This window comes from Bidens hawaiensis, unplaced genomic scaffold, assembly GCF_021521415.1.
Source record: "Bidens hawaiensis isolate Kalapana, Puna unplaced genomic scaffold, B.hawaiensis_p1.1 tig00060989_1, whole genome shotgun sequence".
Classification (NCBI taxonomy): Eukaryota; Viridiplantae; Streptophyta; class Magnoliopsida; order Asterales; family Asteraceae; genus Bidens; species Bidens hawaiensis.
Window position 1 is genome coordinate 51,101 of NW_027506479.1, and position 9,053 is coordinate 60,153.

General features: G+C 34.2%; 1 pseudogene across 1 annotated transcript; it reads right to left on the reverse strand.

Moving 5' to 3' along the window:
* Nucleotides 1-1,704: 1,704 nt before the first annotated feature.
* LOC143617955 (protein DETOXIFICATION 14-like) lies at nucleotides 1,705-6,691 on the reverse strand (annotated as a pseudogene). The gene is made up of 7 exons (XR_013150926.1): nucleotides 6,378-6,691; nucleotides 3,717-4,261; nucleotides 2,704-2,790; nucleotides 2,554-2,610; nucleotides 2,233-2,471; nucleotides 1,953-2,158; nucleotides 1,705-1,871 (listed from the first exon to the last, which is right to left on the reverse strand). The product of XR_013150926.1 is annotated as a protein DETOXIFICATION 14-like (transcript).
* Between the last annotated feature and the right edge of the window lie 2,362 nt (nucleotides 6,692-9,053).

A 9,053-nucleotide genomic window follows, 5' to 3' on the forward strand; every position in this document is an offset into this window, starting at 1 on the left:
CCATCGAAGCTAAACGCGCGTCCTGAAGCTCTCGTTTCGTGTCCGGTTTTCTCGTCGACTTAAATTATTCACTTGACCATATAATATATAACAGTTTCGTAATTTGATATCGCAAGTCACAAATATTAGCCTTACAGTCGATCTTACTATTACATGACCATCAGCACAATTTTATTAATGATCATAAAGATCAATACATGTCACATTTACTTCATAGAATGAAGTAAAACCAAACAATTTCAAAGTTTTAGTTATATATTTGACACATGATATGAATTTATCAAACATGTTGTACTCTTTCAATAATATTGTTACTTTAGGATTATAATTGAGGTGTGACGGACATAAATTGTCTTAACCATTTTTTTTTCTCATAATATCAATTGAGAAGTAATTACATGACCAAGTGATGTATGATGTATCCGTCTAGAAAATATGTTGCGTGATCCAGTTAAGTCAAACAAATCATTGGGTTCACAAACCTGAAATCTCAAACCAATTACTATACACGAAGGGTTGGCGACGGTGTTATCGTTGCCGATCGACCTGCATAAAGCCGATGGGAACTCGTCTCACCCCAGATACCCTTACACACATATATAGTGAGCAAAAGTAACGGTTTTATAGTCGGTGAAATACAAGGCTCCTACTGGTTGGTTGTTTAAGGTTGGTGAAATGCAAGGCTCCTATAGAAATCGTGAATATACACTACAGTGAACAAAACTCACGGTTTTAAGGAGTGCGAAACACATACACACTTATTTTGTCATATAGTGTGACATCAAGAACAATATCAAGTCTTTGGTGCATCTAATTGATAAGTGGTTTAACAAAGAGTATAAGTGTTCATATGTGTTGTTTTTATTCCATAATATCATCATAATATATACTTGAAGAACAGTGTTCTTCATCTTTTTATGTCTTGATTCTTGTCTTGATAAAACTGGCCAATTTAGAGGCTAGTACCTGGTTGGAATTAATTGCTTAGTGTGAATACTTGTTGGTGGATGCTCATCATCTACTAAAAAGGAAACATTTATCTTCAAAGGTTATAGTTCTTAATCTTTTTATGGACTGGTTTTATAGTTTCAAGTTTTTTCCTTGGAATCATTCATGAGATTTTATTTAAAGGGGTTGTAAAGATGTTTACATTCTTGCTTCATCTTTATAAATAATTTTTGAAACGGTATACAAAATCCAAACAACATATTGTCCTATTTTGAACATGATGGATTGCACAAAATGACAAAATTTTGAACTCATGGTTGACCATCAAAACAAAATCTATCGGTGACTGAGGCCGTTCTCCTCTTTTAGCATTCCAAGTTTTAAGTGTTAACTACACTTTTGATATATATACTTATTTGATTTGCTTTTAGATATGCTAACATGCAAACCCTTTCAACCTCTTTATATTTACACCAGTGTTTACCTTAGAACTCAAACCCTTGACTTTATGAAGTTAAACCACATTTTACACGTTATGAGACCATTAGACTAGACCGTTAGATAATGGGTTTTAACGGATATTATGTAATAGACTGAAAGTTGTGTGTTTACTCATTTGGTTTAGAGCTAATAGATTGAACTTCTTCGTTAACCATACCGAGACAGAGAAATTTAGAATTCTTACTTTTAATAACATTGTTTTGTTTGCTCGTTAACATTTGGTGACCAAGACACTACAAATCTTAATATAATAAGATTATTTAACGCCCAAACTTAACGATTACTGTCATCGTGTACTCATTAAATCCTCTATAAATTGAACCATAATAAAAAACTATCCCTTGCATTATATGTTGTCGTAATCATTCCCCATCAACAGGCCCGCGCTCTGCCATAATCATCCTTTCGCTTGCCTTTCTTGCCTATGACATCAACAAAACCAAAAACTATAAACGACCAAGCTTTAGATTCGAAACTACAAATTTGTGAGTCAAGTCAAGAACCTGTTTCTGCCAATTCGTGAAACACGTAACAAGTGTTAGCAGAATGCATTGCATTACTATTCCAATAGATAATCCACTCCACAACCCTTTCCCCTTTAGATGACATACAAAACCCAAAACTATAGCCATAGGGATTCCAACAAGGTAATATGACCCAAGATTAATGTAACCCCCAATACCTTGCCACCCACTCCCTCTTGCAACTCCTGCTTACACAATTGAACTTGTTATATTGTTGAACTCGCGATATGTTTAATTAAAGTTTTAACTAAGATCGAACCTGAAAGGATCGTTTGTTTTGTATCCAAAAATATAGTAAAACATAGAAGAGGAGTCATGTCTTTGACATAGTTAACTACTTTCCTCTGTTCGCTAAATGCGTATCCAAGTATAGAACGGGTGGATAAGAGAATGGCGCTTGCTATGATCACCTCCAATGCCCCTAGAGTTGATATGGCCAAAAGAGCCATTTTTGCGGCCTTTGGATTCCCAGCTCCTAGTTCGTTGGATACTCGTGTGCTGCAAAAGGGTATATGTTTACTTTGTAACATTAGAGTTATAATAATCATTTAGGGAAGAGATTAAACATGTTATGGCAAACCTTACAGCAACCCCAAAAGAGTAAGGTATGTAGTAGTGAAAGCTATCAATTGTTAAACTGTTGCAAAAGATGATACCAAATATAGTTAAAATAATCTAATTCGAACAATCTTAATCACCGTTTTGTTGGTTAAATTTGAAAGAAGATTACCATATCGAGAGCACTGAAGTCTCCAGTTGGGTATTTGGCAAGAGTCCAGATAACAAAACAACAATCTCATATGACCACCATTCAAGACTACATGAAAAAAAAACCACCTCGCGAACAAGGATTTTTTGAATTAATTTGTAATTTAGGATTCAACTTATAACTATTTTAGGCCTTTTACATGAAAAAAAAAACCACCTCGCGAACAAGGATTTTTTGAATTAATTTGTAATTTAGGATTCAACTTATAACTATTTTAGGCCTTTTTGAAAGTTCTTGTACCTTTAGGCAATTTTCTAACCCTACAAACAAATTGGGCAAGTTTCCTCGGATGGCAAGTGAACTCCATAGGGTTTGGAGAAAAACTATAACTTTGTAAGCAGCCAGTTAAGTTTTCAAAGAAACTCTATGTAGTATGTTCAAGGCCGGCCCAAGGGAAGGCCGAATTGGGCTATCGGCCGATGCAAATCATTTTTTGTATTTTTTTTGTATTTTTTTTTTTTTGGCTTTTTTTGGGGGGGGTTGTTATATATTAAATTTCTTTTTGTAAAATACGTATGAAAATCAATCATCTTAAATATACTGGACCCAAAACTATTCTTTTATCTATAATCCATTTAAGCTATTTGGCCCAAACTAAATTTAAAAACTAAAAAAAATACATTGATTGTCGTTTATAAAAACTAGATTATATTTCGTTGTCCATTAGAGCCTACGAGCCTTTTTATTTTGGCTCAACCGAGGTTTTTAAATTTTCGAAGACAGCCTTGAGTATGTGTGTCACCCAAGCGAAGGTTCTCTTGTAGTCTTGTCACACCAATGCATTAAAAAATGGTTGAAACTCAAATGAGTTAGCTTATAGAGGTAGCGAAATGCCTAAAAGCATAAGAATTTTATAAAAAAAATGTGTTTTATAAAGTACTTGATGAATGATGATTCTGCCAACCATCTCTTATGAACAAGTAACTTTATACATGAAAAACACGCCAAACTTTGAAGATCAATTGAGATTTTACCAAATCATGACAGCAGACGGGATAGCAAAGCGATGGAACTCCTTAATGCTAGAGAAGACATCTTTTAAACGCATGGCACGTGTTTTTTCGCATGCTTTGGATCGGTATATGTACAACACGAGTAATACGACATTCAAAGTGTAGGAAATTCCAATGGCTAATGCTGCTCCAGCTATCCCAAACTTAAGCCGGAACACTAGAGCCCAACAAATTGGCACAGGTAGAACAAGAACCACAACTGAGCTCCATAACATAGGAAAGATAAGACTTTGAGACAACAGGTAGCGCACAATCAGCTGTAGTATGGCGTACGGGAACAGAGTAGGGATGAGCCAAACCGAAAATTTGCGTGCTTGTGCTGAGACTAAAGGATCTTGGCCAAGAAGCATAAGGAGTTTGTCTATGTAGACCCACAAAATGGAATTCGGGATGCATACTAAAATCAAAGAAATCATGGCACCATATGTATATGCACCAAGCCTGTCAAACTGTTGCGCGCCGTAAGCTTGCCCGCATAACGTCTCCAATGCGCTAGCTATTCCAAACTGTTGATGATTGTTAGTCGTAATTAATGAAAATACTAATTAATGGGTAACAGGATAATGAAAGCTAGCAATCAGTCTTTAAGATGGTCGGTGAACTTAACTACACATAATTTATAACAAAATGGGTAAAAGGGTGATAGCTTGCGTTATAACTTTGTTTCATTTTTTTTTCTTTAAACAACAATATACTTTTAATACTTTATTATGTTGTAAAATTATGCTATTAAATCAAACATTTTTTTGTTATAACCTAATAGTAATTTTCCTATATTAAAAAAAGAAAGAAGAATTTTTTTTTATACTATTTTGAACCAGACGCATTCAACAATGTGTCAGATGTCTTCTAATGGTGTGTTTTATTTCTCGCTAAACCCAGGGGCGGACCTGTCATATAGGCAGGGGTAGCTTCTCGTCGGTAGTGCAAAAAAAATTATTTTCCATCGCTTTTTTGTGTTTCGTTGCCCCTGAGAAAAGATAATGTTACCTCAAAGAGGCCTCTTAAATTATTGTTGGTAGATACATAGAACTTGAGATGAGAAAAAAATGAGTGAAACTAAAAACCAGATTCCGATCATCTGCGTACTTACAGTGAAAGTAACATAAGAAAGATGACCACCCTGCGACTGTTGGCTTATATCATGAGTTGTTGGGCCTTTATTATATTAAGGCCCAAGTGTTAACCAATTTTCTTGACACGCATAAGGTAAAACTAAGAACAAAATGGAACCGTGAAAGACTAACGAAAAACATAAATTTAATATTAAATATATTAATGGTCATTTTAAATGGTCCTACTATTCATTATTTCCTTATTTTATAATTTAACTTAATAAAAAGTAGATTTTTATTATCGTTATACTTGTTTTTATCTTTTTTGAACGACTTTTAGTTTATTTTATTTAGTTCATTAATATTAGCTTTTACTAAGTTTTTTTTTACATTATGATTACCCTTTTGCTATTGTATAGTATATCTTTTTGTAAACTAATTAAATTAATACTATAGGATTTATAAATTTATTTATCAAGTTCTCTAATTTATATTATAAGAAGTGACGCCAGCTTATGTGAATGTAGTAAATAGATTAAGTGAGGTCTCATCTAATTTGTTATAAATCTTTGTGATTCGTTTTCTAAGTTTGACACATATAAGATAGTGTCGATTTTCTGAGATACTTCGAATGATTTTAGTAATGAAGAAAAAGGTTGTATGTTGGGTGACCTTATGACCTTTTATCACATTCCTTTAAAGAAGATGATGAATTGCAAATTGAGTTGAAACATGTGACATTGCTCGTGTAACAGTGGAAACCGAAAAGCACGCCACTTTTTCTTTGGTTTATCGAATATTAAAGCTAGCGTTGGTTTTACCTGTTGCAACTGCAACCGTTAAGAGATGTTTTTTTTTCCTAAAATGAAGCTTATCAAGACGGATTTGCGCAACCGAATGAGTAATGAATATTTGAACAATTCTTTAATTTGTGTGATCGAAAGATAAACGTTTGATAAACTAAAAAAAGATAATGTAATTTCTCGATTTCAAGCTTTCAAAATTCGAAGATGGATCACGTTTCTATATTTTTTTGTTTACATTGTATATGAAATAGGGTAAAAGGAAAAATTTGAAACGTTACCCCTGACATTTTAGTCTAGATCCGCCACTGGCTAAACCAAATGCATAATGTGTTCACCTCATTTAACAATGCATTAGGTTTACGTCTTTGTGTCAATGATTTTTACCTTTTTTTCTGCATTGATTACTTAATCCGTTGAGACACGTCGGTACAAATGATTATTGTTTCTCACACTTTTCACGAATTTAGGCATCGTTGTTTCTCACACCTTCTTTTCCAAAAGGTTGATCAACTTTTAAGAGTGGGGTAATCTTTTTTTTATACCAACAAAATTTTTATAAATTAACTAGCATGCTAGACCACCAAAATTAAAAACTATACATGATTACCCCTTCATATGAACAACATGACAAATTACTAAAACTTAAATGTGTTAAAGTTTAAATTATTAATAAGCGGTAACATACTCAAAGATCTATTTATATGTTAGCTAACGATCATAGATAATATATATGTAAAGATGATAAAGTAAATAAGACTTACAAGAAGGCTGAAGCCGGTGACATTAGCGAAAGAGATAGCTATGGCGGGGCTCCGGCAAATTGGAGCTCACCAAGGTGTCCAACCATTGACATGGATGACACCCGCAGTAAGTATTCTGACTCCATCACTACCTCCATCGGTAATGCAAGGTAACAAACTTCTTTTCACCTCCTCGCAAGTACTCTCTCCCACCTCTGCGGCTTCTCCGCTGCTAACGACACCCTGCCTTCAATGATCGATCTCTTAGCTTTTGTGCTAGATGTAGGCTGGAGTTGGGAAATGAAAATTGGAATACAATAAGAATATATAGGCATGTATAGATGCATGGACCATGTGAGGGCTTAGAAATTTGTCACATAGGATTGAGAGTAGCTAGAAAATGTGAGATGATATTATGGATTTTCTTTTATTATATAGATATGTAATTACATAATTATTTTACTTGTATATTGTATATATAAAAGTCTACTTAATTCTCATGATTAGCACGTTAAATTGTATTTGTACATTAACTTTACCTTTACCTTTTATACATGATATTTTGCTTTCATATGACGTCTCTTACAAAACTTTTATTCAATCATAATTACTCTATGATATAATTACAATAAATACTCTACTTATATATATAATTTACTTAATTTCACAATTAACACACTACTTTCATTTGTACTTTAACTTTCCCCTTTATAGATGATATATCTAAGTATTGTACTTTCATCTGACATCTCATACAAAAATTTATTCAATTCTCTGTATAAGACTTTGCATACCTTTTATTAAAATTTGTCATTTAATATATGTCACATCTTTCAACCATCACACTAAAGAAAAAAAAAACCCCTTTTGCATTTAATATGGATAAAAATTACAAGAATTATTCTTTATGTTTGTATCAAATTTCAGTCATTGTCATTTATCTTCAAAATTGATATGTTTTATCATTTATGTTTAAAAATCTAACAGTGTTTGTCCTTTAGTCCTAACCCAATTATTTTTCTCGTTAAGTCAACTTATGTTGACCCAATGAGAGGGTATTATTGTATTTTCTTCTATTAATAATTAGAATTAAAAAAACAAACAAAACATACGACCCCACCCACCCTACACTTTCTGTCTCTCTGAGTTCACTCTCTCTCTCTCTCTTCTCACTGCTCTTCCTCTCTCTGTGTTCCCGAGTCTCATTTAAGGAAGGGTAGTAAGGGGAATTACGACAAGAAAGAAAGCTATGGGAAGGAAAATGTGTTATTTTATTTTGTGTTCCTGAGTTTAATGAAAAAAGAAGGAAAAGAAGGGAAATTAAACATTTTAGTGTTCCCGAGTTAAAAATAAAAAAAAAAAAAAAAGATACATTTTACTATTATACACTTTAAGTAAACTATATATGGAGTTAGATATAAGGATAATTTATGAATTGATATAAGTTATAATTAGACATAAATATTTTCTCTTATGATCTCTTTAATTTGAGAGGATGATAATATGTTTAAATATTCTAGCAATTTTCCTATTTCCCTCCCCTCCCTTTCTTAAGAAATCTCTGGAACATGCTTTTTTTATATTTTCCTCTATTTCCTTCCCCTCCGCTCGTTAAATGAGACTCAGGAACACAATGTCTCAGCACCACCCACCATCCAAACCACCTGTCACCACAACCAGCCAGCACCATCGCCTGAAAATCGAATCCTTTTAACCTACCATCTAACACCACCACATGATAATCATAATCCACCTATCGTTGGCACTTACAACCGCGAAACCCACCCTCCAGCAACCATTGCATGAATCCACTCTCATAGAGCTTCTCGCCGGAACCACCAATCATCGGATTTCTTGCCGTAAAAACGAGCGCAAACTAAAGAAAACATAGGGCTTTTCCATGGACCACCTCCGCCTCCGTAAAAGAATTCTGGAGGTAGAAGACCACCTGTTCCGGTGCGGCGAGAGTCCGATTGGGACATTCAAATCGTTACGCCGTATAAAGATGGGTCTGTAATTCTAATTGATGGAGGTCTAAGGGTATTTTACTATCATTTCCCTAATTTTGGTGTCATTTATAATGTTGATCAATATGCCCTAGTTGTAATTGCTTTTGATTTGGAACCAGATCCGGGCCCTATAGTTTCGTTAACCGCTCGTTTTTTCCGACGAGAAACCCAATTCGTCGTGGTCATAGCTAGTGGTGGTCGAAGGGCTGCCGGATTTAATGGTGGGTGAGGGAGGATGACGGTGGTGATGGTTTTGGTGGGTGAGGGAGGATGACGGTGGTGGTTGTTTCCGGTGGGTGAGTGAGGATGACGGTGGTGGTTGTTTCCGGTGGATGGATGGAGTGAGAGAGAAGGGGGGGGGGGGGGGGGTTGAGAGAGAGTTTTCTTTTATCTCTCACTCTCACTCTCACTCTCTCCTCTCTCTCTATATATATATATATAATATAATATAAATAATTACTTAATTTATTTTAATATTAAAAATGATTTTTTAAATAAATAGGTAAAAAGACTAATTTACCCTCATATGCGAGGCACATGACCTAACTTAACGAGAAAAATTAACTGGGTTAGTGATAAAGGAGGCAAACACTGTTAGATTTTTTAAACGTAAAGGATAAAACAAATTAATTTTGAAGATAAATGACAATGAGTAGAATTTGGTACAAATCATAAAGGACAATTTCTG